Raw genomic sequence first — 15,159 nt, forward strand, 5'->3', positions numbered from 1 at the left:
TTTCAGTAAGACCTTAGCTGAGTTATTGCCAATACATCCTCCAATTTGAGTTGCCAGTGAGCACCTTTGCCTACCCATTAAAATATAAAAAGTCAATTTTGTATCTGCTTACAAGCCCTAGTTTTTAATCTCTAAATCATTTTGCATCAAAACATCTTAAATTCTTTATCCTCTTTGCATTTTGAACCAATCTTACTTTCAATTCTGAATGTGGTCTAATTTAACTCTGGTTACTTGATTTTCAAAATTTATTGTAGTCAAGGCAAGGTGAATTTTTATTGAGTAAAACTGGAACTTGCCCAATTTTTCTCCAGCGCAGGTGGTTGAAGCCTGATCTCTGTCTTATAACCCTGAGTAGAGTCTATACATACGACTAGTACTTCACATGGAATTCAAAGAGAGGGAGAACATTGATTTTCTTTTTCAAATCTCTTACAATAAAACTCACTAACTTGTTTCTCTCTTGTCCTACAACAACACAGTTGGCTTAAAGACCTTTACAGATTTTTTTTTTTTTCCGTATGATAACAATCACATCTTTCATGGTCAAAATGTCATTACACCTCATCTTTGAGAACAAACAGTTCCGTCTTTGATTCTACCATCTTTTATCTTGCTGGCCTTTTATCAAACTGCCTCTGCCATCAGACATCCAAGTCATCTGATCTTAGTCTTCCTACTTCAGGTCATACTATTTCTGACTGTGTTTGCACTTTTCATCTCAGAATGCATACTCTCAGACAAGCCTTCTCATACAACCGTGAGTTTCTCACTTGGATATTTTTAATGCAGCTAACTTTTCAATTTTAAAAATCAACATTATTTCCATTTTTTCTTTATGTGGATGAAAAATTTATAATTAAAAAAAAAAGCTTAATGACTTCCCATCATCATTTTATAAAATTCCTTTTCTGTTGCAGATAATGAGTAAATTCAGTAATAAATTAAGCAATATGTTATTTATTTACTGCTTTATACTTTGCAAAATGTTTTTTAAGTAGATTAATTTGTTTTATCCTAGTTACAATCCTGAGGTATGTGACAGGTTAAAAAAAAAAAATACCATTTTTAAAGGAACTATAAGGGGTTTATGCAGCTCACCAAAACTCACCCTAGTAGCTTCAGGGCTCCTGACCAAACACTGAAGCCCATATTTTCTAACTCTTCCCACTCTTTGCTTCATACTATAGTATTATTATTGTGATTGTTAGTTGCCTTCTAATCAGCTCCAACTCACAGCAACCTTATACATATCAGAAGAAAATGTTGCCCAATCTCATGCCATCTTCATCATTTTTATTATACTGCAGTAAAAAAAAAAAAAAAACACCAAACCAAACCCATGGTGATCACAGACTCATAGCAACCTATAGGACTGAGTAGAACTGCTCCATAGGGTTTCCAAGGCTGTAATCTTTACTAGAGAGCCCTCGTTGCATAGTGGTTAAGAGCTTGGCTGCTAACCAAATGGTTGGCAGTTCCAATCCACCAGCCACTCCTTGGCGATCTTATGGGGCAGTTCTTCTCTGTTCTATAGGGCCACTATGAATCAGAATCAACATTACTGCAATGGCTTTAATCTTTAACCATGGCACCACCATGGTTCCTACTTCTATATATTCCATTATGAAGTATGCGCTTTTAAAAGGTGTATATTGTGATAATTGGTAAAGACTCTGGATTCTATAAAATGTAATTCATTTTCAAAATGAGGACTTGGAATGGTAGTATTGAAAAGCAAAAGATTGGTAATCAGACAAAGCTGGATTTGGACTCTGATTCTATCATTTAATCTCTGAGTTACTTTGCATCCCAGATATTTATACAAGACTAACAGTACCTACAACATAGAAGTTGCTCTGGAGATTGGATAAAAAAAATGTAGGAAAGACCTAAGTATGGCACTGGGCACATTGCAAATGATCAATAAGTGGAGCTAGTATTACATTATCCTTCTCTTCAGTCAGTCCTTGACAAATTTTGGAAAACCTGTTTTGAACTCTGATCTCCAGTATTTTCCTACCTACATATGTATTTCTACTTCCAATGTGCTACCACTTTATTGCTGTAAAAACCTCTTTTTCAATTCCTCAGCAATCTCACATAAAAAGATAGAATGTCAGGATTAGGAGGGAATTCTGAAATCATCTTATCCAGCTTAGGCAGGGAGATAGATGACTGGTATGATCATCAGTTATGCCCTAACCTGGAAGTATGTTCATTTCATAAGGGCTCCATGGCTTTAAAAAGGGAAAGAAGCTTGGAGTAAATTTCATTCTTCTGTCTTTCAGGAAAGGACACTTGGCAGGTGGAGGAGATGCTAAAATCATACATCTCAGACCAACCCCCATTTCACTTGTGTTGTTGTTGTTGCTAGGAGCCGTCAAGTTGATTTCAACTCATGGGGACCCAACTGATAGAGTAGAACTACACCCATAGGGTTTTCTTGGCTGTAATCTTTATGAAAGCAAATCACCAGTTCGTATTCCTGCAAAGCCACTGAGTGGGTTCAAACCATCAACCTTTCAGTTAGCTGCTGAGCTCGTATCAATTTGTGCTACCAGAGCCCATTTTCACTTGTGTTAAAGGCTGCCAAAACTCTGATAGAACTTCCCGTTTTCCCATTTTCATTGCCTGTGTCATGTTTCAAATGCTCAGCTGAAGATAGATAGGTGATGATAGATAGATGATAGATAGATAGATAGATAGATAGATAGATAGATAGATAGATAGATAGATAGATAGATAGATAGGTAGATAGATAGCTGCCTTTGAATTGGCTCCAACTCATGGTGGCCTTTTATACAACAGAACACTGCCATGTCCTACATCATCCTCCTGATCATCAGCATATTTGAGTTCATCGTTGTGGTTATTGTGCCAATCCATCTCAAAAAGGATCTCCTTTGCCCTCATTGGCCCTCTACTTCACCAAATATGATGTCTTTCTAAAGAGATTGATTCGTCCTGATGATGTACCCAAAGCAAACGATTCAGAGGATGTTCTGCTGTGAGCCACAACGTTTTCACTGGCTAGTTTTGAGAAGTAGATCACAATGCCTTTCTTCATATTCTAAGTCTTGAAGCTCCACTGAAACCTATCTACCATGCATGACCCTGCTAGTATTTGAAATACTGGTAGCGTATCTTTTGGCATCATAGCAACATGCAAGTCCCCACAGTACCACAAACTGTCAGAAAGGTGGTGGGCTCAGCTGAAGAGGTTATGTAAAATAAGAAATGGATCAAAACCAAAAGAAGATCTTCAGCAGCAGCCCTTAAGCAGTACTCCATTATCTCTTCTTGTTCTTGGTCTCAGTCTCACTCTTGCTCTCTTACCTCTCTGACCCTTGATAGCCTTTCATTTTCAACTGTAATTACACATTGCAATTCTTTCCAGTTCTGGTCTCTCAGATTAAGACTGTCGTTCACCCATTGAGGCTATTGTTTAAATCAATGGCTTTCTAATGTATTTGACTGTTAACTACACACAGGATGACATAAAATTTACATCAAACTCAGCTCACTCACACACACATACACACACAAGCAAACAACTAAAAAGTTTCATTAAAACATCCATTTTACCTGCAATGTACTCTGATATATGAAATATGTTCTATTTCATTTCTTTTTAATGTTGATGGTCCACTAAGTTGACTTAGTATCATACATAATAATTTAGAAGTCACAGTATAGAAAAAAAGTTGTCTAAATTACAGCAGAATAGAAAGATGTCCACTTTAATGTAAATGATGCCTATTTCTGGATAGAAAATTATTGAATGTTCTTCATTTTCTTTTTTATGCATTTATGTATTATCAGAATTTTAAAAATAAGTAATTATTTGAGAAAAATGAAAAAGTGTCTATTAAATAATCAGTTTTGAGAAAGGATTTAAATTAGAAAATCTGAAGACCAAACTAAAAAAAAAAAAAAAAGACAGTATTTATTATTCACTAAAAAAAAAAAAAAAAAAAATTTTTTTTTTTTTTCATATACAGGCATGTCTCGAAGAAATTTCAGGTTTGGTTTCAGACCACTCCAATAAAACAAATATAACAATAGAGTGAGTCACATGAATTTTTTGTTTTCCCAGTACATATAAAAGTTACATTTACACTATACTGTCGTCTATTAAGTGGGCAGTAGCATTATGTCTAAAAAATCAATGTACATACCTTAACTAAAAAAAGAAAAAAATACTAACCATCATCTGAGCCTTCAACTAGCCATAATCTTTTTGCTGGTGGAAGTTCTTGCCTCGATGTTGATGGCTGCTGACTGATCAGGGTGGTGTTTGCTGAAGGTTGGGGTGGTTGTGTCAGTTTCTTAAAATAAGACAAAAAATGAAGTTTGTCCCATGGATTGACTCTTCGTTTCACAAAAGATTTCTCTGTTGCATGTGATATTGTTTGATAGCATTTTACCCACAGTAGAACTTCTTTCAAAATTGGAGTCAATCCTCTCAAATCCTCCCACTGCTTTATCAACTAAGTTTATGTAATATTCTAAATCCTTTGTTGTCGTTTCAATGACGTTCACAATATCTTCACCAGGAATAGATTCTATCTCAAGAAACCACTTTCTTTGCTCATCCATAAGACGCAACTCCTCATCCATTAAAGTTTTATCATTAGATTGCAGAAATTGAGTCACATATTCAAGCTCCACTTTTAATTCTAGTTCTTTTGTTATTTCTACCACATCTGCAGTTTCTTCCTTCACTGGAGTCTTGAACCTGTCAAAGTCATCCATGAGGGGGGAAATCAACTTCTTCCAAGCTTCTGTTAATGTTGATATTTTGACCTCCATGCATGAATCACAAATGTTCTTAGTGGCATCTAAAATGGTAAATCCTTTCCAGAAGGTTTTCAATTTACTTTGCATAGATCCATCAGAGGAATCACTACCTATGGCAGCCATAGCCTTACAAAATCTATTTCTTAAATAATAAGACTTGGAAGTCAAAATTACCCCTTGATCAATGGGCTACAGAATGGATGTTGTGTTACCATTCATTAAAACAACATTAGTCTCCTTGTATATCTCCTTCAAAGCTCTTGGGTGGCCAGGTGCATTGTCAATGCACAGTAGTATTTTGAAATGCATCTTTTTTTCTGAGCAGTAGGTCTCAATAGTGGGCTTAAGATATTCAGTAAACCATGTCGTAAACAGATGTGTTGTGATTTATGCTTTGATATTCCATTTACAGAGCACAGGCAGAATAGATTTAGCAGAATTCTGAAGGGTTATAGGATTTTCAGAATGGTAAATGAGTGTTGGCTTCAACTTAAAGTCACCAGCTGCATTAGCCTCTAACAAGACAGTAGGCCAGTCCTTTGAAGCTTTGAAGCCAGGCATTCACTTAGTCTCTCTATCTATGAAAGTCCTAGATGATATCTTCTTCCAATATACCGCTGTTTTGTCTACATTGAAAATCTGTTGTTTAATGTAGTCACATTCATCAATTATCTTAGCTAAATCTTCTGGATAACTTGCTGCAGATTCATCTTGTACTTTTATGTTATGGAGACTTTTTTCCTTAAACCTCATGAAACAACATCTGTAAGCTTCAAAGTTTTCTACTGCAACTTTCTTACCTTTCTTAGCCTTCATAGATAGAATTGAAGAGAGTTAGGGCTTTGCTCTTGATTAGGCTTTGACTTGATGGAAGGTTGTGACTGGTTTGATCTTCTATCCAGACCAGTAAAACTTTCTTCATATCAGCAATAAGTGTTTCTCTTTCTTATCATTCACGTGTTCACTGGAGTAGCACTTTTAATTTTCTTCAAGAACTTTTCCTTAGCATTCACACCTTGGCTACCTGTTTGGTGCAAGAGGCCTATCTTTCAGCCTATCTTGGCTTTTTGTATGCCTTCCTCACTAAGCTTAATCTTTTACTTGAACACTTACAGGCAAATGTAAAGTTCTTAATTGGCCAAACTGCAATATTGTCATGTCTCAGGAAATAGGGAGGCCCTAGGAGAGGGAGAGAGTTGGGGGAATGGCTGGTTGGTAGAGCAATCAGAACACACACAACATTTATCAATTAAGTCTGATGTCTTATATGGGCAATTTTTGTGGAGTCCCAAAACAATTACAGTAGAAACATAACATAAACATAACATCAAAGATCACTGATCGAAGATCACCATAACAGATATATAACCATGCAAAAGTTTTCAATATTGCTAGAATCACCAAAATGTTACACAGAGACAGAAAGTGAGCACATGTTGTTGGAAAAATGGTGCTGAAAGACTTGCTCAATGAAAGGTTGCCAAAACCCTTCGATTTGTAAAAAACACAATGTCAGTGAGCTATAGTAAAGTGAAGCACAATAAAACAAGGTATGTCTGTACCAAACTCAGGAAGTGAGAAGTACAAAGTATGAATCTAAGAAAATTGGAAGTCATTAAAAATGAAATGGAAGACATAAAGATGGATATCCTAGGCATTAGTGAACTGAAATGGGTTGTATTGGCACACTGTGAATAAGTAAACATTTTTCTGTTATTTTTGGTTTTCAACCAAGATCCATCTGACATCAGTGATGATATCCCTGATCCCATGTCCCCTTCTGAATCAGGCTTGAATTTCTGGCAGTTTTCTGTTGACGTATTGCTGCAACTGCTTTTGAATAATCTTCTGCAAAATTTATATAGAATATTATACTATGCTGGTAATGACAAATTGAAGAGCAATGGTGTCCTATTCATCATAAAAAAGAACATTTCAAGATCTATCCTAAAGTACAGTGTTGTCAGCGATAGGATAATATCCATATGAGTACAAGGAAGATCAATTAAGACTACTATTCAGATTTACTAACCAACTACTAATGCCAATGATGAAGAAATTAAAGTAGTCTGAAATTGATCAAACATGCTGTCAAGATGCATTTATAGTCACTGGTGATTGGAATTCAAAATTTGGAAAAAAAAGAATGATCAATAGTGAAAAAAAATGACCTTGGTGATAGAAATGACACCAGAGATCGCATGATAGAATTTTGCAAGACTAGCCACTTATTCATTGAAAATATCTTTTTTTCAACAATATAAATGACAACTATAGAAGGCAATGGAATGCACAGGTATCAAACTGACAACATCTTTGGAAAAAGAGGATGGAGAAGCTCAATATCATCAGTCAGAACAAGGCCAGGGGAAGACTGCAGAGCAGATCATCAACTGCTCATATGCAAGTTCAAGTTGAAGCCGAAAAAAATTAAAACAAGTCCACAAGAGCCAAAATACAAGCTTGAGTATATCCCACCTAAATTTAGAGACCATCTCAAGAACAGATTTGACACACTGCACATTAATGACCAAAGACCGGATGAAAAGTGGGATGATATCAAGGACATCATATATGAAGAAAACAAAAGGTCTTCAAAAAGACAGGAAAGAAATAAAAGACGAAAATAGATGTCAGAAGAGATTCTTAAACTTCCTCTTGATTGTATTGCAGCTAAACGAATGGAAGAAACAATGAAGTAAAAGAGCTGAACAGAAGATTTCAAGGGGTGGCTTCAGAAGACAAAGCAAGCGTTGAAATGTGCAAAACCTGGAGTTAAAAAACCAAAAGGGAAGAAAAAGCTTGGCATTTCTCAAGCCAAAAGAACAGAAGAATAATTCATTCCTCCAGTTGCAATATTGAAGGATTCTAAGAGCAAAATATTGAACAACACAGGAAACATCAAAAGATGATGGAAGGAACATTCAGATTCACTGTACCAAAATGAATTGGTCAAAGTTCAACCATTTCAGGAGGTAGCATATTATCAACAAAAGTAGAATTGAAGGAAGAAGTCTAAGCTGCACTGAAGTCATTGGCGAAAAAAAGACTCCAGGAATTAACAGAATACCTATTGAGATGTTTCAACAAACAGATGCAGCGCTGGAGGCGCTCACTCATCTATTCCAAGAAATATGGAAGACAACTACCTGGCCAATTGGAAGAAATCTATATTTGTTCCCATTTCAAAGAAAGTTGATACAACAGAATGCAGAAATTATCGAATAATATCATTAATATCACACTCAAGTAAAATTTTGCAGAAGATCGTTCAAAAGCAGTTGCAGCAATACAAAACAGAAAACTGCCAGAAATTCAAGCCAGATTCAGAAGGGGACATGGAATCAGGAATATCATCACTGATGTCAGGAGGATCTTGGTTGAAAATCAAAAATGACAGAAAAATATTTACTTGTGTTTTATTGACTATGCAAAGGCATTCGACTGTGTGGATCATAACAAATTATGGCTAGCATTGCAAAGAACAGAAATTCCAGAACACATAATTGTGCTTCTGCAGAAGCTGTGCATAAGCCAAGAGGCAGTCATTCAAACAGAGAAAGGGGATACTGAGTGGTTTAAAATCAGGAAAGGTGTGTTTTAGGGTTGTATCTTTTCACCATACTTATTTAATCTATACGATGAGCAAATAATCCAAGAAGTTGGACTATATGAAGGATGCGGCATCAGGGTCAGAGGAAGATTCATTAACAGCCTGCATTACGCAGATGGCACAACTTTGCTTGCTGAATGCCGTGATGACTTGAAGCACTGACCACACCTTTCAGTATGGATTACACCTCAACATAAAGAAAACAAAAATCCTCACAACTAGACCAATAAGCAACACCATGATAGACAGAGAAAAGACTAAAGGTTTCAAGAATTTTGTTTTACTTGGATCCATTATTAACACCCATGGAAGCAGGAGCCAAGAAATCAAATGGCTTGGGCAAATCTGCTTGCAAAAGACCTCTCTAAAAGTGTTAAAAAAACAAAGATGTCACTTTGAGGGCTAATGTGCCCCTGGCTTGGGTCAGGTGCCTCATATGTATGTGAAAGCTGGACAATGAATAAGGAAGATTGAAAAGCTGATGCCTTTGAATTGTGGTGTTGGGGAGAAATATTGAATATGCCATGAACTGCCAGAAGAACAAATAAATTTGTCTTGGAAGAAGTTCATCCAGAATGCTCCTTAAAAGTGAGGGTTGCGAGATCTCGTCTGACATACTTTGAACTTGTTATCAAGAGGAACCAGTCCCTGGAGGAAGTCATTATGCTTGACAAAGTAGAAGGTCAACAGAAAAGAGGAAACCTTTCAGCAAGATGGATTGACTCAGTGGCTGCAATGATTGGCTCAAGCATAGCAAATGTTGCGAGAATGGCACAAGAACAGGCACTGTTTTGTTCTGTTGTACATAGGGTCACTATGGTTGGAACTGACTTGATGGCACCTAACAGAAACCCCATATACCAAAAAAAAAAAAAAACCAAATTGTTCAAGATGATTCTGACTCCTGGCAACACCTGTGTTGCACAGTAGAACTCTGCTCCATAGAGTTTTCAAAGCTATGACCTGTAGAAGCAGATTACCAGGCCTTTTTCCTGAGATGCCTCCAGGTGCGTTCGAATTGCCAACTTTTTGGTCAAGTGCTCAGATATCTGTGCCATTCCGAGACTCCTATAAACCTCATAGTTGTTGTTGTTTACCTACAAGAGGTGAGTAGAATACTACTTAATGAAACTGTTAACCTATCAGGGATGAAGGAGGAAAATAGTTTGAAAACTATAAATGGAAAAGAAGTGTTTTTCTAATCACTAATCCTTCTTTCTTCACAATTTGTCTCTCTTCCACCCCAGAACCATGATTGTAGGACAGGTAAGGAGACTGAACACATTTAGCATCAATTATTATGATACAAAGGAAATTTAAATGACTATTTTGCTTATTATCCCAGTGACAAAACCAAGGCAAAGAAAGAAGCTACATAAAAACCCAGTGTAAATCTCAGTTTACTTATCTTCTATAACATCCCCTACAGCCAGCCATATCACTTTCTCTGGTAAAAGTCACAGCCAAAGTTATGATTTTATTTGCATACGAATATGCTATATTTCTCCAACAGTTCATTGTTGTTGTTGCTAGGTCCCTTCTAATCGATTTTGACTCATAGAGACACCATGTGACATAGTAGAACTACCCCCTAGGGTTTCCTAGGCTATGATCTTTATGGGAATGCATAGCCAAGTCTTTCTCCTGCAGAGCCACCAGGTGGGTTTGAACCACCAACCTTTTGTTTAGCAGTGAGCACTTGATTGTTTTTTGTTTTATTTTTATTGTACTTTTGGTGAAATTTTACACAGCAAATTAGGTCCCCATTTAAAAATTCCTATACATCTTGTTCAGTGGCCTTGGTTACATTTTTCACAATGTGTTAGCATTCTCATTATTTCCATTCTGATTGTCCTCTTTCCATTAATCTAACTTCCCTGCACCCCCCCTTACATTCTCATCTTTGCTTTAGAGTGAATAGTGACTGTTTGATCTCATATAGATAATTATTTAAAGGAGCACAATAGTCACAGGTGATATAGTTTACTTTATGACCTAATCTATTATTTGGCTAAAAGGTGACCTCCAGGAGTGGCTTCAGTTCCAAGTTCAAAGAGTATCTCAGAGTAATAGTTTCAGGAAATCCTTTAGTCTCTACTGGTTCAGTAAGTCTGGCCTTTCTTAGGAATTTGAGATTTGTTCTACATTGTTTTTTCCCATTCTATCCCGGACCATCTATTTTGCCCCTGGTCAGGACAGTCATTACTGGTAGCTAGGCACCATCTAGTTCTTTTCATCTCAGGAAAGATGAGGTCATGGTTCATGCAGAATATTAGTCCTATAGACTAGCTTCTTCTTCAAGTCTTTGATTTCCTTCTTTCTCTTTTGCTCCAGATACGTACAGACTAATACTTGTATCTTAGATGGCCTCGCTCAAGCTTTTAAGACCCCAGACGCTACTCACCAACCTGGGATGTAGAACAGTATCTTTATGAACTATGTTATGCCAATTGATTGAATTGTTCCCCAAAACTACGGTTCTAAGCCTTCAACCCACAAGATGTTTGGTTATGTCTAGGAAGTATCAGTAACTGTGCTCCCTATGTGCTTTATTATATATATGAATACATATACAGCACACACAAACATGTGTATATGTATGCCAATAGATTCACCTATACATGCACACCAGTATACTCACATATGCCTTCCATACATATATATGCATATACATCTATCTATGTAACCACACACATACTTTCTGGTTGTTATTACTGTTGCAAAATTGTACATGTTATAATATTTAACAAAAACTGTCCCCTATCCCTGTCATCATTTCCCTTGGTCAAGTTGTGAAGGCTTTATCCATATTGGGTATTGCCTTTCCCATCACCAAAAATAACAAGTGTCTACTAAATAGAAAGTGATCCCCCCTCCCATCCCTGGTAACCATCAAAGAATGTTGCTTTCTGTGTGTATACCTTTTCTTATCTTTTTATAAAAGAGAGACCATGCACTATTTGTCCTTTAGTGGTTGGCTTATTTCACTCAGCATAATATCCTCCAGATTCAACCACGTTATAAGATGCCTCGAGGACTCTTTATCTATGTAGTATCCTATTGTATATATGTACTACAATTTGTTTATCCACTCATCCATTGGTGGGCACATAGGTTTTTTCCATCTTTTTGCTATTGTGAATAATGCTACAATGAACATAGGTATGCATATGTCTACTCGTGTCACTGTTATTAGATCTCTAGGGTATATACCTAGGAGTAGAATTGCTGGATCACATGGTATTTCTATTTCTAGCTTTTTGTGGAAACACCATACTGTTTTCTATAGTGCTTGTACCATTTTACATTCCACCAACAGTGTATAAGTGTTCCAGTCTCTCCACAACCTCACTAGCATTTGTTGCTTTCTGTTTTTTTTTTTTTTTTTTGATCAGTGCCATTTTGCAGGGGTGAGATGGTATCTCATTGCAGTTTTGATTTGCATCCGTCTCAAAACTAGTGATCGTGAGCATCTTTTCATGTGTCTGTTAACACCTGAATGTCCTCTTTGGTGAAGTGTCTGTTAGTGTCCTTTTTTTATAGTCTATAGTTTCTCTTTGTACTCTTTTGATAAACATAAGTATTTATTTTTAGGAGGTTCCAGTTGTTTTTTTTTTTTTTTTCCAGTTATCTAACTTGGTCTTCTATTGTTCATACATTTGTAGTTGTGTTTGATAGTCTGTTTCTGCAAAAAATTAGGTGCCATAATCTTGTCCCTATGTCAAGCATTTAACTGTTGTGCCACCAGAGCTCCTACACAATTCTTTAGGTTCATGGAAAAGCAAATTCTGTTTTCCTTTACGATTTAGTGAACCACATGTTCACTGTATCATTTTGGCCTTTGTTGGATGTCTTCCTATCTAACACATCTGGCACTTGCCCACACTTAACATAATAGTCACACTTTATCTCCCTCTTCAATAAAAAAAAAAAAAATTTTTTTTTCAATAAAAATAAGTGAAACACTGGATTGTCCACTGTTTTTAATCCAATGGCTCTCTGGCTCCGTTTACTCTAAGTCACAACTCCAAAGCCACCAGAAGAACACATTTTCTGTTTTTGAACCTAGTGAGGTTATACAAATTGGTGGGCAAAAGAAGATTTCGTTGCCTAGACAGCCCCCTGGAATGAGGAAAGTACTACCTAAGACGCCAGAGGTTTTTTTTCTATTAAATCAGTGACAATACCCTTTCATTTGCCCCAGCACCGAACACCCTTCTCATAAATGGTTCTTTTTCACCTTTCTAAGTTTTATCAATCTGTGGCCATCCTACCTGTTCTCTGTCTGCACTGAAGCTGGTCCCAAAGAAAAAAACACTACAGAACTCTTCAGAAAAAGCTTTCATTTCAAAATATTTATAGGATCTGATAATGAGAAAATATATCCCTTATGGCTACAAGAGCTACCCTCTGTTACTTTCAGGTACCTTCTCTCCAAATAAATGTTTGAGAGTTCAAGAGAAGGAAGCACAGGTAAAACACACCCAGCAGCAGAATTCTCTATTGGGTGGTCATGGCATTGGTGCCTTTTTAAACCTTATTCTCAAGTGCACAGTAGAGGTGACAGTAGAGAAGCAGAGGCTAGAACAATCTATTTTCCTGAGCGAGGTGTTGCATTTTACTGTTACCTTATAAATGCCCATCTCACCAGAGGTAACATTTTTATCAAATTCTCTCTTTGAAAAACTCATCCCCTTAGTTCAGTCTTATAATTTCTACACTAATCTGTGCTGGAAAACATCAAAAAAGAAAAACCTGAATATAACTTGACAGAGATATCTGCTTCCAGTTTTTCTATTCAGTCACACTATTTTGACAACAACCCAAGTTATTTAAAAAAAGAAAATCATCTAACTTCTTGGGCTTTTCCTGAACTGTCTCCAGAACATGCTTCACCCCCAGGTTACATACTTCTTAGTTCCCTGAAAATTGTTACCATCTCTTGACCACTGTGAGATTCTGTCAAAAAATGTGTTAATAGGGTGAGAATTGCTTCACACCTACTCTCCATATGCCTGCAAGAAATATTTCTAATTCTGCTCACCCAAACAGGGCAAATGTTGAAGTGAAAAGTGATTAACTACCTGCAGAATTGTCTGCTGTAGAAAAAAAAAGGAGTGTCAAAATCAAATCATTTATTCTTCCTTCAGACCTCTTCCCCTAAAAACAAGAAAATAAAACCGGAATTTTGCCTCCTCTGCACAAGCAAAATAATGAAAACCTGAATGTAAGTTGATCTGATTTCTTTTACTCTGTACATGATTTTTATTAATCTCTTAGATAACAATGCATACTTGATTTAAGTTCTTATTTATGACTTGCTGTGCATATCCAGTAAAAGCCTTCCATTAAGCTTACAGACAAGCAGGACCCTGTCCCTCCCTTTGTACACAAATACAGAGAGATATTAAAATAATTATCACATGGTTCTATTCTTGTAACTTCTCTGTCCTGAACAAAGGAACATCAGCTTTCAGTCCAGCAACCTGGCTCTTTCAAAAGTTTATCCAGTTCAGAGATTGTTTCGCCTGTCTTTAAAGCAACTGGATGACGTATCCCACTGATTTACACAAAGTTATGTTCAGTCACTTTGTACTCCCTTTCTAGTTTCCTAACCTACAATCAAAAAACCAAACCCCTTGTGTCGAGTAGATTCTTACTCATAGTGACCCTATAGGACAGAGTAGAACTGCCCCATAAGATTTCCAAGGAGCAGCTGGTGGATTCAAATTGCCAACATTTTGGTTAGCAGCTGACCACTTAACCACTGTACCCCCAGGGCTCTTAATCTACAACAGGTGGACAGAATCCCTTGAGCTCAGGGATAAAGAAGAAAGCAGAGCATGGCCTGTTGCTGTTAGGTGCCATAGAGTCAGTTCCAACTCATAGCGACCCTATGTACAACAGAATGAAACACGGCCTGACCTTGCACCATCCCCACAATCAATTGCCGTGCTTGAGCCCATTGTTGCAGCCACTGGGTAAATCCATCTCATTGAGGGTTTTCTTCTTTTTCACTGACCCTCTACTTTACAAAGCATGATGTCCTGCTCCTGGAACTGATCCTTCCTGTTAACATGTCCAAAGTATGTGAGACATAGTCTTGCCATCGCTGCTTTTAAGGGTCATTCTGTACGTCTTTTAAGACAGATTTGTTTGTTCATTTGGTAGTCCATGGAGTATTCAATATTATTCACCAACACCACAATTCAAAGACTTCAATTCTTCTTTGGTCTTCCTTATTCATTGTCCTGCTTTCACATGCACATGAGGTGATTGAAAATATGGCTTGGGTCAGGTGCGCCTTAGTCTTCAAGATGACGTCTTAGGTTTTCAACACTTTAAAGAGGCCTTTTGCAGCACATTTGCCCAATGCAATGTGTCTTTTGATTTCTCAGCCTCTGCTTCCATGTGGATCCAAGTAAAGTGAAATCCTTGACAATTTCAATCTTTTCTCCATTTATAATGATGTTGCTCATTGGTCCAGTTGTGAGGATTTTTGTTTTCTTTATGGTGAGGTGTAATACATACTGAAGGCTGTGGTCCTTGATCTCCACCAGTAAGTGCTTCGAACCGTCTTCATTTTCAGCAAGCAAGGTTGTGTCATCTGAATGATCCAGGTTGTTAATGAGTCTTCGTCCAATCCTGATGCACCGTTCTTCTTCATATAATCCAGCTTCTTGGATTATTAGCTCAGCATATAGATTGAATAGATATGGTGAAAGGATACAACCCTGATGCAC

Source organism: Loxodonta africana, chromosome 5, assembly GCF_030014295.1.
Source record: "Loxodonta africana isolate mLoxAfr1 chromosome 5, mLoxAfr1.hap2, whole genome shotgun sequence".
Classification (NCBI taxonomy): domain Eukaryota; kingdom Metazoa; phylum Chordata; class Mammalia; order Proboscidea; family Elephantidae; genus Loxodonta; species Loxodonta africana.